The sequence below is a fragment of the Octodon degus genome, unplaced genomic scaffold, assembly GCF_000260255.1.
Source record: "Octodon degus isolate 3935 unplaced genomic scaffold, OctDeg1.0 scaffold00119, whole genome shotgun sequence".
NCBI classification, from domain to species: domain Eukaryota; kingdom Metazoa; phylum Chordata; class Mammalia; order Rodentia; family Octodontidae; genus Octodon; species Octodon degus.
In genome coordinates this window covers 6294556-6317755 of record NW_004524695.1, presented here as the reverse complement: position 1 = coordinate 6317755, position 23200 = coordinate 6294556, and positions in this window count along the sequence as shown.

Genomic DNA, 23200 nt, shown 5'->3' with positions numbered 1-23200 from the left:
GCTTAAAAAAGCTAGTTTCGGGTAGGGGGGGAATAAAAAAAGAGTTCTATTTATATAGTAGATTGGATACATACAGAGATTGGCCTGGTGAAAAGATAAATAGCTCTAGGGTTTTGACAAATATATACAGACAATAAATCAATAACAGGCCGGGGAGAGGAATTAACATCCAGGGCAGTTTCTGTCTTCCTCTCAAACCATTCTCCAGGGGCGGGGGCACAGGCTCTCAGGGTCAGGTTGGCCTGTGGTGATGTTAACCACGGCCTCCACCATTGATCTGCCGAGATGTCTCAGCCTCAGAAACCTTCCTAGATTTGCAATCAGCTTCAGATTTTCAGAACCTTTACTTAATGCACTATAAATGAGTTTGGCCGGGAGCTGGGCACGCATGCCTTCCTGTCGTTTGCCCATGTCGGAACCTGGAGGTGAGGTCGGGACAGAGGAAAGAGAAAGCCACCACAAGCTGTGATTTTCACCCTTGTCAACAACAGGTTCAACTTTTCATTTTGTAGAAAGCAAAGGTAGAGTTTTCATTTAAAAAAAAACCCAATTAGTTATCCAGAAACTTGAGAATTACCTGAATGAATTAAAAACCTGGTATTTGATTAAGAATCTGTGAAAGAAACATTTCCACTTTGTACTTTCACTTTGGCTTGTTTGTAATTTTGAATAACTTGTGATTTAGAGGAACAATTTATAACAGGGCACACAATATTAGCTTGAGCCTATTGAATTTGATTAAGACTACTGTAATATCCAGGTGCTATTGTCTAAAACTTACTTGACTCCAGACCTTACATTGTTTCCTGGACTAATGGTAGTATGCATGCCTTAAACTAGGATACAATAAAGTTCCTCTAAAACAAATAAATGAACAATAACCAAATATTTTTTTCTTTTCACCAGTAAAAGCAGATTGCCACATGGATGTGCAGAAAACAGCTGACACTGAGCCTGTGAGGTAGCTCAGTGGTCTAATGCACTTGCTTAGGCAATCTTAGGCAAGCATGCAGGGACCATGGTTCAATCCCCACCACCACATGCTGCACCAGCTATGCCACCAGGGTAGGCTGAGCTGGCCAATAAATAAATAAATAAATAAATAAATAAATAAATAAATTTCTTAAAAATAGTTAACACCAATATGGTGAGATTGATAGTCACTAAGTAGGAGAATTAGAGGCACTCAGGAAGTTTGACTTCTGAAATTGAGGGTGTGCTGGGGGGTTTTGTCTGTAATTTGATGAAATTTAGTGTAAAGGTGAAAATAACTTCAAGATTTCAGCCACTATGGAGAGACATCTGGGAACAAAAGACATGTGGCCAGTTAAAATAATAACTTTCAATGAGAACTACGACTTTTCTAGTAATGGCTCAAACCCAGTTAGGTCTTTCCAAGTGGAGCAGCAACTTGGTCTTTTGGATGATGCGGTTTGGCAAAGCACAGAATAAGTAAACTTTCTTAGATGGAGAAAATATAATCAAAAGAAAACAATAACACACATTTGGACAGTATTTCTGAATAGGGAAGGTACTTTTACAGTCAGAAGAACACATTGAAGCTGAGGGGTGGAACAACCCCTTGAGAAGGTGGATTTGTGTGCTTTCCAGTAGGAAGGGACTCATCACTTAGCACGTATCTGCTAAAGGTCTACTACCAGATTGCCACGTCTGCAGGAACTTCTCCCAGTTAGGGTCTTTATGGGGCTCATCAGCTGGACCTCACTTCCGCCACCATCAATACAACCCCCGTTTAATGAATTCCACTGCTAGGTACCTGAGATACTTTGCTGGGATATTGGTGTGTCCTTTGCAAAGAAGATATTTTACTCATTTTCTAAGTAGGAAAACCCATGTTCAAAGAGATTAAGAAACTTGCCCAGAATGTGCTTCCAGTGGTAGAGCCAAGACAAAACTTCAAGCAGATCATAGGCTGTCTCTGTCTTCCAGGCAGTGTCTGTGTAGGACTGCAAATGTTGACATGAAACAGGGTGTTCAACTCTGGGGCAAGTGCAAGGCTTTCTACTTCATTTGTTTGACTGGCTGTTCCTGACTGGAGCAAGACCAAAACAACGCAGTGTTCAGCACTATCCATTGTGTGACACTGTTCACTGAACAGAAATTCAAATCTAGTGGTCAGAAGCCAGAAAGTCCTCACTGTCCAAGCAGTTGACAGAGCTATCTTCGCTAAAATGAAAGCCAAACTTTCTGTAGTTGTAGTATCTACTAATCTGCTCATAATTTACTGACTTTAAAAATCTATATTAAATCTTTTTTTTGGGGGGGGGGCGGCTCAGCTCACCCAGAGTGTGGGGCTGGCACAGCATGTGGTGCCAGGGATTGAACCACGGTCCCCTGTGCCTGCCTAAACTTGCCTCAGCGGGTGCTTTAGACTGCTGAGCTATCTCGCCAGCCCAACATTAAATCTTGTTTGTTTTAGTTCTCAGTGGTTTGAGAAAAGTTTTAGTCAAAAACAGGAAAATTTTCTTTCTCTGTGAAACAATTCAGAGCTGTTTCCCCAGCTATTGCCACCCAGCCCTATTTTCAGCGTGTGTGACAGCTTTTCTAAGTCATGTTGAATCTTTACAGCTGTAACATGCTGCTCTGTGTGCAGACATACTCATGGCAAGGGGCAAGTTTTTTGTTCTTTGAAAGGCACTTCCTAACAAACAGGAGCCATTTCATTTTGTTTTCATCTTAATTAATATTTAGGGCTGGCCAAATAGCTCAGAGGATTAAAGCACTTACAAGCAGGTACAGGAGCTAGGGGTTCAATCCCTGGGACTGCCGTGCAGGTCCCACCCCCAGGGTGCACTGAGATGGCAAAGGAGACTGGGTGAGGTGGCACACGCCTGTAATCCCAGCTCTTGGGAGGCTGTAAACAGGAGGATCACTACCAGTCTGATCTGGTAGGGAGACTCTGTAGACCCTGTGGACCATTCCCTAAAATACAAAAAAAAAAAAAAAAAAAAAATTATTTAAAGGGTCTAAATATATCTTTGGAGAATTGTCATTCACACAATATACAGCTCACCCTTTTAAAGCATACAATTAAGTTGATTTTAGAACATTCACAACATCATGCAACAAGCGCCACCAAGTTTCAGAACATTTTCTCATACACAGAAGGAACCTCATGTGAATTAACAGTGACCAGTAATCTACTTTCTGTCTTAAAGAAGCTTATTCATTTCATTTAAGTAGAATCATGAAGTATGTGATTTTTATATGTCTGGGTTTTTTTTTTTTATGAGCAGAATATATTTATTGAGAGAAAGAAAGCTCCTGTCTAAGAGAGGGACAGGAGGGGCGGCCCGAGCGGGTAGTTTCCCCGGGAAGCTGTCTCTTCCAGGGACTTTTATGGTGTAAAACCATGTGGGGCAAAGGTGGAGAGAATGGGAACTCGCTTAGGTGGGCAGGAGGTGGGACAAAACTATGGTCAACCAATGGGATTACATATGGGACAGGGCCTTTTTCTGTTGGGGGTTGGAATGCGGGATAGGGTCTCTTTCTGTTGGGGTTTGGGCTAGTGACTCACTTGGGTCTTTCCAGGTGATTGATACCTATTTAGAATATCAATCCCAAGAGCTACTTGTTTAGCATTTGTTTGGCCTTTAGGTCTTTAGGTCTGGTTCACAGCAGGAGCATCCGCCCCTCCCACAGTTGTAAGGCATCTCATCTTGTGTGCTGTCTCCTTTGAGAGCCTGGCCCTGTCTGACTGCCTATAATATTTTTATCTAACTCGGCTGCCTATAATATTCCCCCCTCTGAAGAAGTAACCTGAACTGCCATGAAGGGAAATATGGGAGAAGACCGCTCTGGCTTCTTCACGCTGAAATGGGTCGTAGTTGTTGACTGGCAGTCAGATATATTTTTCAGAGGTTGGGTTTTTAAATGTAGCATACTAATTCCAAGTTTCATCGATGGTATAACATGAATCAGTAGCTCCTTTGGGGGACTGTATAATATTCCATTATATGGAGATACCAATCTTGTTTGTACATTTATCAGTGGATAGAGATTTGGCTGATTCCTACTTTATGATAAGTACAAGTAATATTGCTATGAATATTTGTGTTTTTATGTAATTCTATGAACATTTATGTATACTTTGTATGTCTATAAGTGAAGCTGATGGATTATGTCATAACTATGATTAACTTTTCAAAGAATTACCAGCTTGTATCTTATAGTGGCTGTGCCACTTTACAGTCCCACCAGTAGGGTATAAGATTCTGATTTCTCTTACCCTGCCTAACACATATTATCTTTTTTTTTAATATAAGCTATTCTAGGGGATATGACATTTTCTTAACTAATAATATGTACCACTTTTACATGTGCTTATTGGATACTAGAAATCTTTCTTTTTGTTTCAAAATATCTGTTTATTATAAATAGGATATCATGTCTGCATCTTGTACAGCAAATAACCACTAGGAAGAGAGTATGCAATGTGTTAATTATTGAAACTGTCCCACCAATTTGATTTGAAACTGTCTCACTGCTATTTGTCTTTCAATAAAATTATGGGAAAAAAACAAATAAACAAAAAAAATCTGTTTAGGTCTTTTATCAGATTTGAAATTAGGTTGCTTACCGTTTTGTTCTTGAATTTTAAGAGTTCTTCATATATCCTGGCTACTAGACCTTTCCTAGTAAAATCACACTGTGATTTGCAAACTTTTTTTATTCAATAGGTTTTTTCATTTTCTTGATAGCGCTGTTTGATGTGCAAGTTTTTGATTTTTATGAAGTTATTTTTTGCATCTCAATATATTTTATTATTTGCTTGTTTTCATATCTTCTATATATTAACCAATGCTGCTGTCACCCTTTTTTATATTAATTTTATTGAGAAAGAAGTAGCAATGAGACAGTTTCAAAACAGGTTAGTAGGACAGTTACAATAATTAATACATTGTATAGTGTCATCTTTGTAGTAGTTGTTCATAGTATAAGATGCAGACATGATGTCTTGTCTAAACACTATTCAAAACTTTCTTCTCATATCTATGCTATTTTGCATATGAAGATATATATATATATATATATTTTAACTACAAAATAGTCCTTCATTTATATCCCCCTTTTTGTTTACTTTTGTCAAAGATGGGTATTCCATTGCCATTCATATATTGTAGGTGCATGAATTCAGCAAAGTAATCCAATATAGTCCAGTAGTCATAATAGTAGTTGATTATCCTTAAGACTTGCAATGTCAGAAGATGTTGACTTGAGCCTTTTACAGCTCAGCATATTAATATGGCTTTACTGTTTTATACTTCATTTTTATACTTTTCTGCTAGATGGTTAAGACTTAGATAAAGCAAGACCTATATAATAAGAAATGTAACTTTTGTATCTGACAAGGTCAGTCAAGTCCCCTCAGGACTTATCGCAAAACCCTGTACAGTGGTTTGTAGAACCTTTGTCAGTGTCAGCCATGTGGATAAGTCATGGCCATTGCTTGACCAATTTGGTCTCTGTGAAAGGCTGAGGGAATGTTTTCTCTCTAGATGACTCTCCTTAGGCACACTCTACATTGTTGATCACTTTCCTGTCTGGCCCCATAATCTCCTTGATCAGAAAATTTGGGACGCCACTGAGTTACAGGATGTTATAGTACAGGTTTTCCTATGTCCTGAGTCCTCACTGACCTTGAAGGGCTAGGGCCCCAATGTTGGCTGACCTTGAAGTGCTTCTTTCTCTCTAATTTTTTGTCTGCAAACTTGAGTTGTTAACCCTCCAGAAGAGAAGCTTAATGATATTATTACCCTAAAACATAGGCTGTTGAACTTAACATCAGTATCTGTCTGAATATCAAATAGACATAATGTGGAACAGGTATTTTCCATCAATCATTGATATGCTAAACATTAAATCTGTACAGAATATGAAAAAATATAAAAAATAAAAAGGGAAAAAATAGAAATAAACAATTACAAATTTTTAAACAGAAATTTAGAAATCTAACCATATACAACACTGTAGCAGGACAGTCCTATGATTTTTTTTCTTGTCTCTTGTTTTCATTTATTACTCTTTTTTAAAAACAAACATTTACTTGAGAGAGAGTATAGCAGTAATTGATATGACATTAGAAGCAGTACGCTTTTAGAAGAACAGAATGACAGGCATTCCAAGCATGACCCTACCATTACACATTGCTATCTTCAGTGCAGTTGCTTAGTTCACAGGTCTCAGCATATATAGTTAGTCAGGGAGAGAATCCTACCAATTATCTGCTAGTTTCAAAAACCTAATGGAAATTCTCAAGATCGTTGCCTTAACTGTGTTGTATATATAAATGTATGTTTTTGCCTCTGCCATGTTTCCTAGCTTTTCTCCTTGCCTTCCCTTTGTTGTTTAATCCTTAAGTTCTTGGTTTCCATTTAGTTGTGTTATACCTTTCAATTCTTATTTCTTCTTTTGAGTTCTTACACTAGGAAGACTACAATATTTACACATGTGAGTCTGGTTTATTTCACTTATGAGTATATCTTCAAGTGGCATCCACTTCAATATGAAGGTTTTTGAGTTTACCATTCTTCATAGCTGAGTAATACACCATTGTATAAAAATACCACATCTTTTTCATTCATTCCTCAGGTGATGGGCATCTTGGTTGTTTCCAAGATTTGGCTATCACAAATCATGCTGCTATAAACATAGGTATACATATATCACTATGATATGACGTTTTCAGTTCCTCCGGGAAAATTCCCAGTAGGGGGATAACTGGTTTGAATGGGATTTCCAGTCCTAGTTTGTTAAGGAGTCTCCACACTGATTTCCATATTGGTTGCACCAGTCTACATTCCCACCAGCAGTGAAGAAGGGTTCTTTTTTCCCACAGCCTCTCCAACATTTGTTGTTGGCTGATTTCTTTATGATAACCATTTTTTGTGGGGTGAGATGGTATCTCAGTATTGTTTTAATTTGCATTTCATGAATGGCTGGGGATGTGGAGCATTTTTTCATGTATTTACTCGCTTCTTTAATTTCATCCTTTGAGAATTGTGCATTCATCTCGGAGGCCCATTTCTGGACTGGGTCTTTAAATTTTGGAGACCTGATGTTTTTTAGTTCTTCATAAATTCTAGAGAGCAGACCTTTGTCTGAGTGCTTATTGGTTAAGTTTTCTTTCCTAATGTGGGTTGTCTTTTCACTCTGTTGGTAATTTCTTTTGACATGCAATAACTTCTCAATATAATGAGGTTCCAGTTGTTAATTCTTTCAAGTGTTACCTGTGCAGTTTGATTTGTGTTCATGAACTTTTTGCCTACCCCTATGTCTTCAAGAGTTCCCCCTACTTTCTCTTCCAGGACATTTAGTGTTTCTGTTTTAATGTTTAGATCTTTAATCCATTTTGACTTTAGCTTAGTGCATGGTGATAGACCTGGATCAAGTTTTATTTTTCGGCATGTAGAGAGCCAGTTGTTTTTTTTTTCCCCCTGTATTTTAGGGAAGGGTCTACAGGGAGTACAGTGCTCAGTACTAGATTGGACTCGTAGTGATCTGCCTGTTCACAGCCTCCCAAGTGCTGGGATAACAGGTGCATGCCACCAATTTTTATAAAGTTCAACTTAAGTTTTCTACTACAGTTTATGGTTTTAGTATCATGCTTTTGAAAGTCATTTCCTAGTTCCCAGTCAAAAATATTCACACGTATGTTTTTTCTCCACATTTTTTGGTTTGTTCTCAATTTTAGGGCTTCAGTCCATTTTGAGTTACTTTTTATAAATAGTGTGCGCTAGGTTTCCAACTTCGTTTTCTTGTTCTATTTCTAAAATGGAACATCTGGGCAGAGCAGCGCAGTTGATTAAGAGCACAGACTCCAGAGTCTAATTGCTGTCATTGAAATCTCTCTTCTTCAGTTACTAGGTGTGTGATGATAAGTAAGTGTCCTAAATTTTCTTTTCTTTCTTTCTTTCTTTTTTTTTTTTTTTTTTTTTTTTTTGCAGAACAAGGGATTGAACTCAGGCCCTTGTGCATGCCAGGGAAGCGTTTATTCTACTGAGCCATTTCCCCAGCCCCTTATCCTACATTTTCTATACCTTACCTTTCTCAGCCATAGAAAGTGTTTCATTAGCACTTCATTTAAGAGGTGTACATTAAAATTCAAACTATGCAGTTGTCCTAAGAACTGTGCCTGTGCTTAACATCTGACACTGGCTGATGATTAACTGCTACCGTTCTGGCTCTGTGAGCACTCCTCATATTAAATGCCACCTGATTAACTGGTGCAAGTCTAGTTTTTCAATAGCAGCTTGAGTTATTTGTTCTAGCACCTTATCATGGACAAGACACCACAGCCAGACATTAACCTGCCATAAATATTCCAAAAGAGTTATATCTCAGTTGAATTTCTTGCATAGTCCTCCACAAAAAAAGCAAAATATTTGGAGAAAGGCATTTCTGATTTTTTATAGAACCTCACATAAATACAGAAACTACTGGAAGGCAAACGTTGTTACCACAAGCTAACAGCTCACCAGAAATTCATTTTCTCATGGTTCTGGAGGACAGAAATCTGGGATCGAAGTGCTGGAGGGTGGTTCCTTCTCACCACTGTGGGGAAAGCTGCTGCAGTCCCCTTCTCAGGGCTTGTGGCTTTTCCCTGTGTCCCTTCTCCCTGTGTCCTTTTGCACTGCACTCTTTTCTGCCCTCCATTCATATGTTAAATCTTGAATCTTCAGTGTCATGCTATTTGAGAATGGGGCCAAGAAGAGAAAATGAGGCTTCTGGGGAGTCAAGAAAGTGGGACCTACCTGGAGGATTGGTGCCCTTGTAATGTGAGACACCAAAGCCTTGTGCACTTGCTCCACCTGGCCCCAGCCCTGTCCCGTGAGAACACAGAAAGAGGGTGGCTCCTTGCAATTCATGAAGAGCCTTCTCCAGGAACCAAATCAGTACCTGCTTTGATATTGGCTTTTCTGGTCTCCAGGACTGAGGAAATCTATCACTGAGTCACCCAGGCTATGGTATTTTGCTACTGCAGGCTGACCTAAGACAACATTATCTTTCCTTTATGAGTGTCTGTATCTAAGTCCAAATTTCCCCTACTTATAAGGGCACTAATCATTTTGGATTAGGGTCCACCCTAACAACCTGACTATAACTTGACAACCTCTGTAAATGCCTTATCTCCAAATAAGATCACATCCTGACCCACTGGGGATTAGAACCTCAACACGGCTTCCAGAGGTCTTTGTGGTAGGATGAATTCAAACCATAACCATAAGCCAAATGCACAAAGCAGAGACGCTGCACTTCTAGAGATACTAAGAGAAAAAAAAAAGAGAAAGGAGAGAAGTACACAAGGTAGTAAAGAGCAATAAGTTAGGGATAGTTAGAGTGGTGAGTTTGGGGTGGGAGAGGGTATTATTTACTAAACAGGAGAGCCAAATAAATTTAGGTAAAAGATAGCTATCTAGGCAATGACTAAAATCCACAGGGTGTATTGTGGCACCAAAGCCAGCTTTGTAGCATGTAGCACAGGACGCTGTGTCCACCAGGGCCTGGCATTAGTTAAATGTTATGTAGTCTCTGTCTCGAAAGTCTTAACAACTTCACCTTGGGCCTGGTGTGGCAGTGCACTCTATGATCCCAACATTCTCGGATAGCAAATTCAAGTCTAGCCTGAGCAACTGAGGGAGACCCTGTCTCAAAAAACAAGAAAGGCCAGGATTGTAGCCCAGCGTGAAGGCCCAGAGTTCAATGTGAACCACACACAGGCATATAAAAATGGTCTTCAAATTTACATTGTGTTGGAGAAGTCTGGCTGGTCAGTAGAGTACCAGGTGAGCCAGGAAGATGTGATCGACATGTCCTCCCTTCGCTACCAGTGGCTGTACCGCTTGCTCACACACATGTGCCTTGGCCTGTGGTGGGGCTCTATCCAGTAAGCTCATTGCAAATTGGAATTATCCTAAGTCAAAGGTGCACTGCACTCACCCAGCCATCCCAGCTCAGCAGTGGAGCCCATGTAGAGGGCTGGTTGTGCCCTTTATGACTGCAGGGGTGGCAGGGAGCTGCGCTCACTGCCCCTGCTCAGCACCAGGAGAGAAGAACCCACCCGTGTTGTTAGTCCCAAGGTCCAAATTCAAAATTTGAAGCGTGGCTTCTACTGAACACAGACCCATAGGTTTTGTACCCTCAGAAAGTTGAAAGATTTAGGTTGAAGCATCATGCATTGCAAGCTGACTGTACAGCTTACAGCACTCCACGGGCAGAGAGGTACAGTGGGCTCCGTGTGGGTGTCCAGCAAGATTCTCAGTGAATGCAGCTTAAGTGCTTTCTGTGAACATGGAGTGACCACAGCCACTTTTCCCCTCCAAACCAGAACATGCTTCGAATGCAGTGAAAAGGCAACGGTGTTCAAAAAACCAAAAATGATCAAGGAGCCTATCCGTCCACTCGTATGTGTCTCCCCTGGCTAGGCCGGCTGTACAGGCTGCAGTCCTGGAGTCACCAGTTAGTGGCACAGAGTGGGTACTGAGAAAAGAAATAAACCAACTTAGAGCCCAGTTCAGGTGATGCAGCAAGGCCCTAGCTCAAAATAAAAATTTTAAAAGACCTGGGGATATAGCTTGGTGTCAAAGGCCCTGGGTTCAATTCTCAATACTGTACATGCAAAAAAGAAAAGAAAAGAAAGGAAAGCAAAAGCAAAGAAGAAAGTAGAATATGTAAGATCATTCTGGTAGTTCCTGCCCCTCTGAATAAAATAGTTATACCGGTACAAAGTATGAGATACAAACTGTATAATTTTGGTGATTTCTATAAATGCCACTTAAAAGTGTCATTACCTCATCTAAAGATGAATGGCATAATTTATGCAAATAATTTAAAATGTGATTTCCTCTGCTTAAAGCATCAAATAATAAATTTGTAAAACCATACACAATTCAAAGGAAAGGCCTTGGAAGAAAGGAAAAAGCTCTGTTTTAGTCCCTTTAATGATCCCTTTTCCTGCTTTTTGAACAAGGGGCATCACGTTTCGTTTCGCACCGGGCTCATACATTGAGCAGCCAGTCGTAGTGGGAACAGGATCCTGAGGCGCCAGGTAAGCAGAGAAGGTCAGATGCCAGGACTCGTCTGGGCTTCCCTTCCCTCTGGAAAGCGCACGGCGGCTTGTGCTGCACTGCGGAGCTGCACTGTGGTCCTTGCAGCTCTTCTGTGGCTCGAGAGCCAGAACGTCTCTGTCTCTCTATTGATAGAGCGCACATTATCCTAGCCGGCCAAATAGCTCAGCGGACTAACGCGCCTGTTCAGGCAGACACAGCGGCTAGGGTTGGATCCTTCGCATGCCCTGCCAGCCCCGCTCGGGTGCGTCGAGACAGCGATTGAGACTGCGTGCGATGGCGCGCGCCTGTGATCTCAGCTCTTGGGAGGCTGAAAACAGGAGAATCACTACGAGTCCAATCTGTGAGACCCTGTAGACCCAGTACTAAAATACAAAAGAAAAAGAAACAAGCAAAAAACACTTTTTCCTAGCTTGTATGGGTCTGGATTGCCTCCTGAGGACCCGTGTTGAAGGTTTGGTGGAGGGTTGGTGGCGCTATTGGAAAGTGATGGGAACCCGAGGGGGAGGGGTCACATTGGAGGAAGTTGGGGGGGCATGCAATAGGAGACATCCTCCTCTCTGCCTCTCCTGCCCCTCACCTCTACTTCCTGGCTGCCTGAGGTGAGCAGTGCCACTCGCCCCATGTGCTGGTCTGTATCCTCCCACACCCAGCAGCCACACAGCCAGGAGGCCACGACACCAGCCTCTGAGCCCACAAGACAAAATGGTTCTTCCTTTAAAATCATTTGCTGAGTATTTTGCCACAGCAAAGCTAAGGCACACACTGAGAGTAGAAAGTCATTTTTCTGCAGACATCTGCAAGCACCGACTAGAAGTCTGTCTTCCGCATCCTCTTCTATTGTGTTTTGGTGACCTCTTCAAACTCCTACTGAGTACCAGGCCTGGTGCAGCTGTCAACATTAGGATCACATAGAAAGTGACACACAAAGGCTCAATTCATATTAATGGGTGGCTTACTTAAAATGGTACTCATCCGACCAATGATGGGCTTCTTTACCAGGTGATGATGCAAAACTGTGAACAATGTGTCCTTGACCTCAGTCATACGCATTTTGGGAGCCCAGCCTTAGTTATAAAAGAGTGTGCCAGTCCTCACTTAATCATACAACTCTAGGCAAGGTGCTGTACCTCTGGTTCCTTGGCTACCAGGTACCCAACACTCGCTAAAATGCTAAGCCTCAACCTTCAGAGCCAGGGGTGGCCCTTAGGATGGATCTCTCCTGGGCCCCCATCCATCTAAAGCATTTCAGGGAGGAACCAGAGGTTGATTCTTCTGGGGATGGTACATTTTGTTGGAGAAGGGAAGGCAATGATTAACTCTAAAACTGATGCATTTGTTGTAAAATTCTGACATTTGCAAACAAGCCAGTGAAAAAAATGCTTTGAAGAGAGACATAGGTCTGTGAACTCTAATCATTTCATGTTGACAACTAACTGCCTTCATAGAAAGTCAGACCTTCTGAGATGAAAGCTCTTTAATTTGGTGAGCTTAGAGAAAATATTTACCTGAAAACTTTCAGTACACACAATAAGAGGCTTTCAGGTCATTTTGAATTATTTGCCTTCTCGTGTAAACTCAGTGTGTGTAAGAAGAAAAGCCGAGGGTTAGGGCTTCCTGGGACTGCCTCCGCTCATTCCTGCTGGGTGGCTGACTTCCACTAGGGTAGTGAGCAGGGGGTGAGAGGTGTTGCCTTAGGGAGACTTGTCAAGTGGATAATTCAAAAAAGTCATTCCTTCTGAGCTAGTAGTCATTAACTCCTCTAGCAGCCAACTGTGCGAGTTGTGTTTGAGCTTGCCTTGTAAATTACTTTAAAGTAGGAAGGGACAGGAGGCTGCTGACTTGGCTCCTAGTTCATTCACACATTTTCAGCAAGAAGCTGCATCTACTTGTTTTAAAACCTGTTTGAAATATTGCTGTGCTCTCTAGCAACGGCATGGAAGATGCCATGGTGTGTGAGTGCATGCATGTGTGCATGTGTGTGTGTGTGTGTGTGTATGTGTACGTGTGTGTTGGCATCTGCTCCAGCCACAGCTGAGTTAGGCTCACAAGTGATTACTTTGCCAAAGTAACTCATTCTTTTAATTTTTTTAATCCAGGGAAAGTAATATTCAAATACTTCTTATGTACTCAACCATTTCAGTAGCAAAAATGAAAGGAAAGTCTTTCAGGGTGAGCTCACTAGATAGGTCTTTGGTCAACACATGGCACCTCGTCAGACACTTAACTCTGATGGCTCTCCCTGGTGCTCTTGAATTGGCAGAAAGGAGAGAGAATTGCAACTGTCACTGGGGGTGTGTACATTTTCTAGAGCCACCAGCACAAAGCACCTCAAGTTGGGGAGAGTCAACAGCAGAAAGTTATTGCCTCACACTCCTAAGTCATAGGCGTGGTGGGTTCCTTCTGTGGCCGCGAAGGGGCGATGTGTTCCCAGCCTCTCTCCTGGGCTCCCAGATGACTATCTCCTCCCCGTGCCTCTCTCTTCACGCTGTCTCCTCTCTGGTCCTATCCCTGAACTCACATTTCCCCATTAAGAAGGATACCAGTCAGACTGTATTAAGGCCAGTGCTGGTGACATCATCTTAACTTGGTTGCCTTGTAAAGATCCTGTCTCCAAATAAGCTCAAGCACGAGGGCTTCAACAAGGACTTTTGAGGGGACAGATACAAAATGTAACTTATGATAGTGGGAAAGGGTGGCATTTAGTGGAAACCCTATAAAGACCGCTCACTGCTCTAACAGCACTGACCCATGTCAGTTTCCGTAACATGCTCAGGTGTGATGGTTCACTGAGTGTGCTAAATAAGAAAAGCTCAACTTCATTGGCTAGGCAATTCCATACCCTAGTGCGTAGAAACCCACTCTGGGGCGGCTTGTTGCCTGGATGGTAGGAAGATGAGATAAGGAAGGATGGATCTGCTTTGTGTCTCAGGAGGAGCTCCAGCCTCTGTCTTCAGCTTGGATGCAATCTCCTGGCTCCAGAGCAGACTCTTCAGCTGCTGATGCAAACTCTTCAGCCTTTCAGCATAGACTCTTCAGCCTTCTCTAACAGACACATCAGCCTCCTGATACAAACTAGCACTGGACACTGCAGTGAGCTCCAGACCTTCGGCTGGATCCTTTGGTCTCCAGTGTCCAGACAGATCCTCTGTGCTCTTGCACAGCTCACTCTGTGGGGGGGCTGCTGTAAGCCAATCTTGAAATTCTTACGTATGTGTCTATCTTGTATTCTGTTACTCTAGTGAACACTAACCAGACAATGGCAAATGCTTCCTCCATCTTAAAATCAAGCCTTCTAGGGCTGGGCAGATAGCTCAGCTTGTTTAGGCAGGCTCAGGGATTGGGGTTTGATCCCCAGCACGCTATGCCAGCCCCGCCGCTGGGGTGCTCTGAGACTGTGAATGAGACTGGGCATGGTAGTGCATGCCTGTATTCCCAGTGCTAGGGAGGCTGAAAACAGGAAGACCACTGTGAGTCCGATCTGTGTAGTGAGACCCTGTAGACCCTGTACTAATCACATAAAAAATAAAATAAAATAAAATAAAACCTTCTGGAATTGTAAGTTCACTGTTACCTGTTAATTAATGTACCATCCTAGCCATTCCTTTACATTTTGGAAGTATTTTTACCCCAAAGAGTAAACTTTTAAAGGCTTGGTATTTGGAAAAATATCCCTTCATCAGGTACATTAGCTCATACATCAATTGCCCTTTCATTTGTTTTTCATCCTGAATTGCTAAGGTTTTTCCATCCAAGTTGTGTTGTTCAAACAAAGGGTGCCCAGAACAATGGGTCCTCAGCACTGAATAATTAAAATGATTGCAAGATGAAGTTTTGTTAGAATGTGACTCTGTGGCAAATGGTGATTTTTGTCTCTTCCAATCTGAAGTAATTTGGGCCTATAACTTATCTGTTGGTTCTTTTCTCTTGTTTATAAAATGGAATAAAGTTTGAGAGTTAGACGAGTTCATACAGGCTAAGCCTTACAGTAAATGCTCAACAGGTGTAGCTGCTTCTCATTTATTTTTCTTTTGTGCATCCTTTTACTACAAGAATATGAGTTATAGGAGGGTCAGAGCTCCAGAATCTATGACTGAGAGCAAGTAGAGGGCCACTCATCCGAAGAGAAAGCTGTCTGAGTGTGTTCGGGTGGAAGGCATTATAAGCTGGGTATTGTTAGTGAAATGGCCAAAGGTTTTGAGGTGCCCCATATGTCCAGCTTCCCAGTAAGCTGCAGAAGTCACAGTATCATTGATACTACTGGATTTTATATGCAAAATGGCATGAAGTGGAGTTTGGTATGAATTTGTTACAAAACAACATAGGGTAGAGTGGGAAAAAAAGGCAAAAGGAGACAGAGACAGAGGAATCCATGAGTTCTGACATTTAGTGTACTGAATCCTTGAATCATCTCCAAATAAATTATTGAATGAGAAAGTGAAGACCAAGCCCTTTAAGATAGGATTTATGTCTGTTGATATAAAATCAGAAATCTCCATTCAATCTTAATTGCCACATTCTTCAATGTAATTTATCCTTAGCCAAGCTGCTTCTTAATACTTATTTACGTGGTCGTGGTTTGGTTCCCTTGGTTCCTTGGTCACTCAATGTCTCCACCATTTACTTTATCTTTCCCTATACCTGTTCACAGTCTCCTGTATGCCATGATGCCTGTTTCATTCTCTAAAGCTCTGACTGCTTCAGTTGCTTAGAGCCCAATGGTGGTTGCATTGTTTATTAGAGCAGTTCATCCAGCAGACCATCCAGAACCTTTCTCCAATTATATTTCCATCATTGTCTACCATTGTTCCTTACAACAAACCCTTTAATCAGGATAAATATGTGATAAATTTCCCTAAATTCCCAGTCTCCCTGCTGTTGTGCATCCATGTGTCTTAGTTACTTTCCTCTTCTGGCTGAGACAAAATCCCAACACTCAAAGTTAAAGGGTGAAAGGTTGATTTAGCTCACAGTTTGTAGAAGTTTCATGGAAACATTCTATTTATCTCCATGTCTCCTTCTCTCCTCCCTGCATCCCTCTCCACTCAATGCACACATTTAAAATGGACTTTCCAGCTTCTACCTCAAATAACACAACCCCCTCCCTAACCTTCTAGAAAGCAATGATTCCACTGGTTCTTCCATAGCAAATCCCTCAGACTCTACTGCTCCTCTCAGTTGGCAGCAGTCTTGGTTATGTGTTCTTAATGGCTTGCATGGTGATTCCGTAGCTCTCCTCTTTCAGTGTCCAACTGGCTGCCTAACACAGAAGGAAAGCTCAGTGGAGGCTTTCACAAAGGACCATAGACATGAATAAAAGTGAGGAGTAACAGGGAAAATCTGAAACATCAAATACTCCAAAAATAATCTATTTGTAGCTTTGGAATGTATTTTATGCACACATTCAATAACATCAAACACAAAACTTCAAAGTAGTGCAGCCAGCCTGTGCAGGTCCCCACTGGGTGGGGTGGCTGGGAGAAAGGGTGGGGAACCTGACAGGAAGGGAGAAGCCTTTCACTGCCCTTCCCAGCCCCTGTGGTTGTCTACAAATCCAAAGGGCGTAGAGCTCAAGAGTACAGGGGTGGGTATTTAATCAACGATTATAATAACTTAGAAATGTAAGGGCTAAGTGAATACTAAGTGGTAATAATACAGAAAGAATTGCCTTCCATTGTCTTCTTTAATGATGTAAGTGGCATATTCTTTTTAATCTAAAATCGGTTCAAAAAACAGTGGCTGGAAGTGTAACACAGAGGTACAAGCGGTGATCTACACAACCTAGTCAGCATTCTGCATGCAATTATAGTGGCGGCCATCAACCCCGAAAACAAATTACAGCAACTAATGACAGGGAACTATAATCAAAATGTTTTTAGAAAATTGCTTGGAAACAACATTGTCAACAAAGACCACTCAAATATAGCTGCAAACAGCTTAAATCATAGAAGAGCCCAGGGACCTATGCCCAAAGTGACAAAAAAAGAAGATGTGAAACACATCAAAGTTCCCAAGTCACTGTCTTCTAAGTGACTGTGTAACGTTGTTTTTAACCTCGGTCTTTCTGGGTCATTCTGAATGTGGTGGAGATGCAAGTGCCCTTGACCAGAATGTTGTTTAGCAGGCCTTATCCTGGTTCACGCCTCTGCTCTTGATAAGTCTTCCTTTCCCCTCCTTGCCTTTGCATTTTTTTGTTATCTTTGGCATTCTTTTTTATTTTCTTTCTTCTCTTTTCTTTTTCTTTCTTTTTTTTTTTTTAAATTGAAAAATATGTGCCTCTCTTGGAAGAAATCCACTAACACAAACAACCCGCAAAGTTTCCAGATAGCCCAGACTGCTGTGACGCTTGTGCGGCTCAGCCATCTCTCAGGAGCCGCAGCGCTGGCAGAGATGGGGGCGGGGGGCTTGTTGATCCTGACAGAAACTGACATTTCCAGAGCCGCCTTTGAATTCCCCAGAGACTGATGCAGCTCAAGTCTGTGCTAAGTGGGGGTGGGGCGAGGAGGCCCAGGAGAAGGAACCCAAAGAAGAATGCAAGCACAGAGTTGAAAAGTTGTTCTCAGGGTGCTTTATTAGCAACAGGGCAAAAGGAGGGAAACTGTAGAAGGTTGTACCTTGAAACTCCCACACTCTTTCCAGAAAAGCTGCCTGTAATAGAGGAGGGAGCAGTTGCTTTTCATAATCTAGAGTTGATTTTTTTCTTCTTCCTCTTCTTCCTCCTCCTTGTCTTCCTCCTCCTCTTCCCCTCCCCCTGCCCCTGTCCTCCCCCCTCCCCTCCTTCTCCTCCTTTTTCTCCTTCTCCTTCTTCTTCTTGAGGCAGGGTTTTGCTATGTAGTTCACGCTGGTCTCAAACTCATGGCAATTCTCCTGTCTCAGCTTCACAAGTGCTGTGATTATAGATGTGTACTACCATAGCGGTCTCTGTTTGTTTTTAGGAAAAGCAGGCCTGAAAAATACATTTTGAAAATAAATCATATTATGTGGAAATCCTTTCTAAGCTGAATCTGTCTCATGCTTCTGACTAAACAGCATCTCAAACAAAGTAAATGTCTTCATTATGGACTCCATCGTAATTAGAACTAGCAACCCCAGAAAATGCTGGAATGTAGTTGTACTCAGGGCCCAATATTAAATCTTTTTCAAAATGTTTGGTTCACTTTGGGGTAGGCTTCTCTATTTGTGGACTTTCCTGGTAAACTAGCAAAGGTCGCTTTTCCCAACCTCGAGCACTTTTCTATTTCTGACTTTGAAGGTCCTACGATTTAGCATTTCTGGCTTGTTACAGTCCTGGCAAGAATGAGTCTGACTGTGAGAGGCTGAGAGGAACGTGTGTGGCCTTTGCCATTCCTTTTGCTTAGTCGAACCCTTTGACCTTGACCTTTAGCTGTTTTTGAAGGGAGAGTCAAGCTGACCAGTAAAACAGGGTATCAGTGAAGTTAATAAAAATTGAATTTAAGCATATAATGTAGGTATCCAATGTTTTTAAGAGATGTTCAGGTTATGCATAACTTCTTTCATCCCCACTTTTTGGCTTAAGGTTTCATATTTTTCAGGATTATCTGATATCTTTAATATATTTAATTAATTTACTTTGTAAGTTTACCCCTATTAGAATGAGTATAATTATTCTATGAGAACAGAAATACCCTCAGCAAGAGCCTTGTTCTTCTACCCTGGTATGCCAGACTTTGCACCGTGGTACGCTGCTTCTCTGTCTTCTATAAAGGCATTTGCAAAACAGTTTGCTGCTGTTTTCTCAAGCTGACATCTGTTTCTACAGCACATTGTCTCATAATTCTTTTCTTTGCTGTGTCTTCCTCACTGCCTTTTTAATGCCTACAGAATACTCCACTGAGTAGCTGACTATTACTTGTGCATCTTCTCATTATAAGACTCTCAGATGATTTTCTAATTTTTACTGTTAATAATAACCCTACAATGAAGAGCTTCCTAAACCTAGTTTTTGTTTGATCGCTTGTCTGGAGATTATTTCCTAGAAGTAAAATTACCTGGAAAAAGTCTATGACAATTTAGAAGCAAGTCTTTAGAAAGGAAAATGGTAGACAACATGGTGGCACATGATTGTAATCCCAGCACTCAGGAGGCTGAGGCACAAGGATCATTGTGAGTTCCAGGCCAGCCTGGGCTACAAAGTGAGCTCAAGGCCAGCCTGAACTGCATAGCAAGACCCTATCTCAAAAAGACAAGAACAAAAAGAAAGAAAATTGAAAAAGATCTAAGTAAGTATATAGGGAAGGGAGTAAAGGAGATAATGTATTTCAATATTTAAGAATTTTAGGTGATTATGGGGAAAAACACTTCAGATCTATGAAACACAGATTCTTCACCTGTAAAAGTGGGTAGTGACCAGAAAGACGTGTTCTAAGGTCATTCAGTGTATCTGAAGCATCCAAACAAAGGCAGAAAGTAACAACTGGACAGCGGTGGAACCACCTGTGCATGGCCACAGACTCCAGGCAGGCGCAGCTGCTGAGCACCTGGAATGGGGCTCATGAGAATCCAGGAGCTCTCTACAGCTCATATCAGATTTCTAAGATTGTGTGCAAGAAGGCTATCGATTATTCAATATTATTATGTTGGTTTCAGGTGGAAATAATTATAGTTGCATTGGATTATCAAAAAAAAAAAAAAGAAGAAGAAGAAGAAAAGAAAAAGAAAAATGTTGGCTCTATAGTGGTGTCTTTTGGTCCTTAAATCTATTTCTTATTTAATGGGAAGGAAATATGATGGTTATCAAAATTTAAAAATATGAAATACTATTTGAAATGTATAAGCAAGGCAAGGAGACCTGGGGGGTTGGAGAAGAAATGGAAAACAACCTGGTTTCTCTGAGCCCCGGGGAAGAAGAAGTTGCAACGCCAAAAAGAGTTTCATATATTACATTAGCAGAGAATTTTAGTCTTCCTCAGTGGCTGAGAGAGATGAGGGCTCAGGATGACAGAAGAGAGGTGGGTGGGAAGAAAGTGGAGCCTGGTCACACGCCCAGGAGAGAGGGGCCAGGAGAATTTCCCTGGGTCACAGTGAGGCTGAGCTCTTTGGGGCAGAGATGTCTTTACACAGTTTGAGCTTCTGCCTACTCTGGTATAAACTTTTAATTCCCAAGTCTTCAGGAAAAGGCAGCCACTCCCAAGAGCTCATGTCAGTGAGATATAGAGGTTGAGACTATCACTGGTCATGGAGTGGAGAGTGGGGAGTGGAGCAAGCTCAGGGAGCCAGAGTCAGAGCTCTCAGCACAGGATCCAGAGGTTGAGGGGATGGAACACAAAACCATGAAGCTCCTGGGAATCCTCCCAGATACCGGGGAGAATCCAGAGGCCACCACAGCCTGTGCTCGGGCTCTTGTGGATATTAATGAAGTAGGACTCGAAACCCTGTGCACAGGACCTCAGGCAGCAGGCTTGGGAGTCTCACTTTATAGGATTGAAAGGAACATTTTAACAGCTATTGCATGCACCCCGGGATTTTATTTCTAAAGCATGGCCACTGTGGTGGCTTTTTTTTTTTTTTTTTTTTTTTTCCGAACTGGGGATTGAACTCAGGCCCTTGCGCTTGCCAGAGAAGCGCTTATTCCACTGAGCCATCTCCCTGGCCCCTGTGGTGGCTTCTTGACCCATGTACACATTACAATTTTCTATGGATAGCATGTGTGCCTTTAAAATTTCTATTTTCTGTTCTTCTTTAAAGGGCATGTGGCTCCTGCTTGGTGGCCCTTCACATGTGAACTGTGTCTTGTGAAGTGTGACTTGCCAGTGGTCACACCATAGACCGGATGTTCCTGCTCTCCCACCAGCCTGGTACTTATTGCACAAATGAGAGGCAGACTCTGCTCTCGAAGAGCTAACAGATCGAAAGTTGATGACTTGGTGTTTGAAATGGCTACGGTGAGGCCCCTGTCATTAGTCTTTGCAAGCCAATGAGTTGTTTTCGCTCAGGCAGGACATCAGGAATATTGCCCCAGTGCACACAGGCATTTCCAAGTATGCATGCCCACAGATATGCCCACAGATGTGCATGAGCCAAGGCTACAGACAGGCCCTGAGGGCGCCTCCCTAGACTGAGAGGGACTGGGCCAGGACGTGACTCTCAGGCTCTGCTGCGTTCCTTCACCAGGACCTGTGCTGTTTCCCATGGCAACAAGGGCCTTGAAGCCCATGGACTAAGGTGGTGGGAAAAGTGCATGCGAATCTTGGGCAACAGCTAGTAGATACCCGGGGAAATGTGTGTGGTGCTCCTGAAGGCAGGGACTGCCAAGGCTCGCAGTAGTGACAACCTGAGGCACAGGACCAGAGTGAGCGGCTTCTATCACTGGAAACTCTAAAAGGTTCGCTATCTCTGGCCTAGGAGAATTGATGACAAAAGAATGGAGGCTGAACACGGAGTTTAGAGAAAAAATGGCTAATCTCTTAGTGACCAAGTGCCCACACTGTCACCCGAAACCTGCTTATTTATTGCGAAGTGGGAATCCTGCAATTACACCTGAACGCTGAGGTTCTAGTTTAAGAAAACCCATCCATACGCTTGGCTTTCATGCCAGCAGAGAGAGCTCTGTGTGCCAGCTGCAGCACATGTGCCATTGGTTTGCCACCACTAGTTTAGAGCAGCCCAGGGACATGGAGGGAGGATGGGGTGGGATGGGCACCCGAATAAGACTGAGGTTTAGCCAGAACAAAGTAAGGAAGCTGGGACCCTAGATTATGTGGAATGAGCTGTCTCCAGTAATACAGTAGCTGCCACTTACAGAGTCTTTACTACATGGCAGACACTGCTTTAGGTTCTTAATGCCATTCAAAAATACATCATGGTATATAACAATTCTAAAATTGTGTCTCACTCAGAGATCCATAGCTGGCAGACTACAAATGTGAATTTAGCTCTCTCTGAAGCCAAAGCTAGGCTTTTTCTATTACATTAATTTTTGACCTTCTTGGGTCACTGTCATACTTGAGAGTTTGATAAAAAGCTAGGGGCAAATGGATGCTACCAGAAAAACGCAGATGTGTACAGAGATGAGAAAATGCAGGTATACGATGCTAGTGCTATTGTCTTTTGACCCGGTGCCGTGCTTACCACGGTGTGAAGGGAGAGTGACTGCGTGATCTGCGTGTTCTTAAATGTCCTACCGCCAAATCTGTGTGGAGATGTGTTTAATCATGAAGACCCCCAATACGCAGAACTTCCTTCTTGAAATACATTGGGTTTTTTTCTTGATTAAAAATGATCTTTTTATTCCTGGCCTTTTAAGACAGGCTTTATGCTACCCACGAGGCATTCTCAGCCCCAGCCTTCCGCACAGGGGCTAATCATGTGCCCGCTGCATGGCCTTTCCCAGGCCTTGATCTCGTGCACACGGACCTGCCCTGCGATCTTGAGTCTTCCTCTGCAGCCCCCCTCGGCTCTGCCGTGATTCCATCATTTTGCGAGATGCTCTGCACCATTCTTTGCCTCTGTTTCGCTTCCCAATCCAAACCATGTCTAAAAAGCCAGATAAGGCTCCAAGTAGAAAAAATTGTCTTACAATGCAATTTTCTTCCACGAGACCAAAACAATATTAAAAATTGCGTGGGAATTAAAATGCAGTGTACAATTTAGAAATGACATACGCTTTTCTTCTGGATGCCCATGACTCCAAAGGATTTTGTTGAAATTTTATTTGGAAGTTTACAAGAGAGGAATCTGTGTAAGTGATACAAAATTGTTAGGGTATACGTTGTTGTGAAATAAATGTGGCCATTATGGAATAGTTGGAAAATGAGAGAAACACACAAAGAAAGAAAATTAACTTCAATTTTGTCACTAGAGATAATCCCTATCAACTTTTGTTAATAGAATATCTGCCCCATCTTTCCCTTGCCTATGTGTGTACCAGCACATACACATAACTGCACAAACACAATAAAATGGGCTTAACAGTGTCCATTTGCATATATTTTCAAAACCAACCATGTTTTTATATTTATTGACTTAAGAAAGGCAAGACTATAATAATACTAAGAGGATTAGATAATACTAACATGAATGACTGTAACATTACACAAGATTCTTTAAGATACAGATACTACTATAATATCAGGTCTGGATGTTGAAGCTTTTTA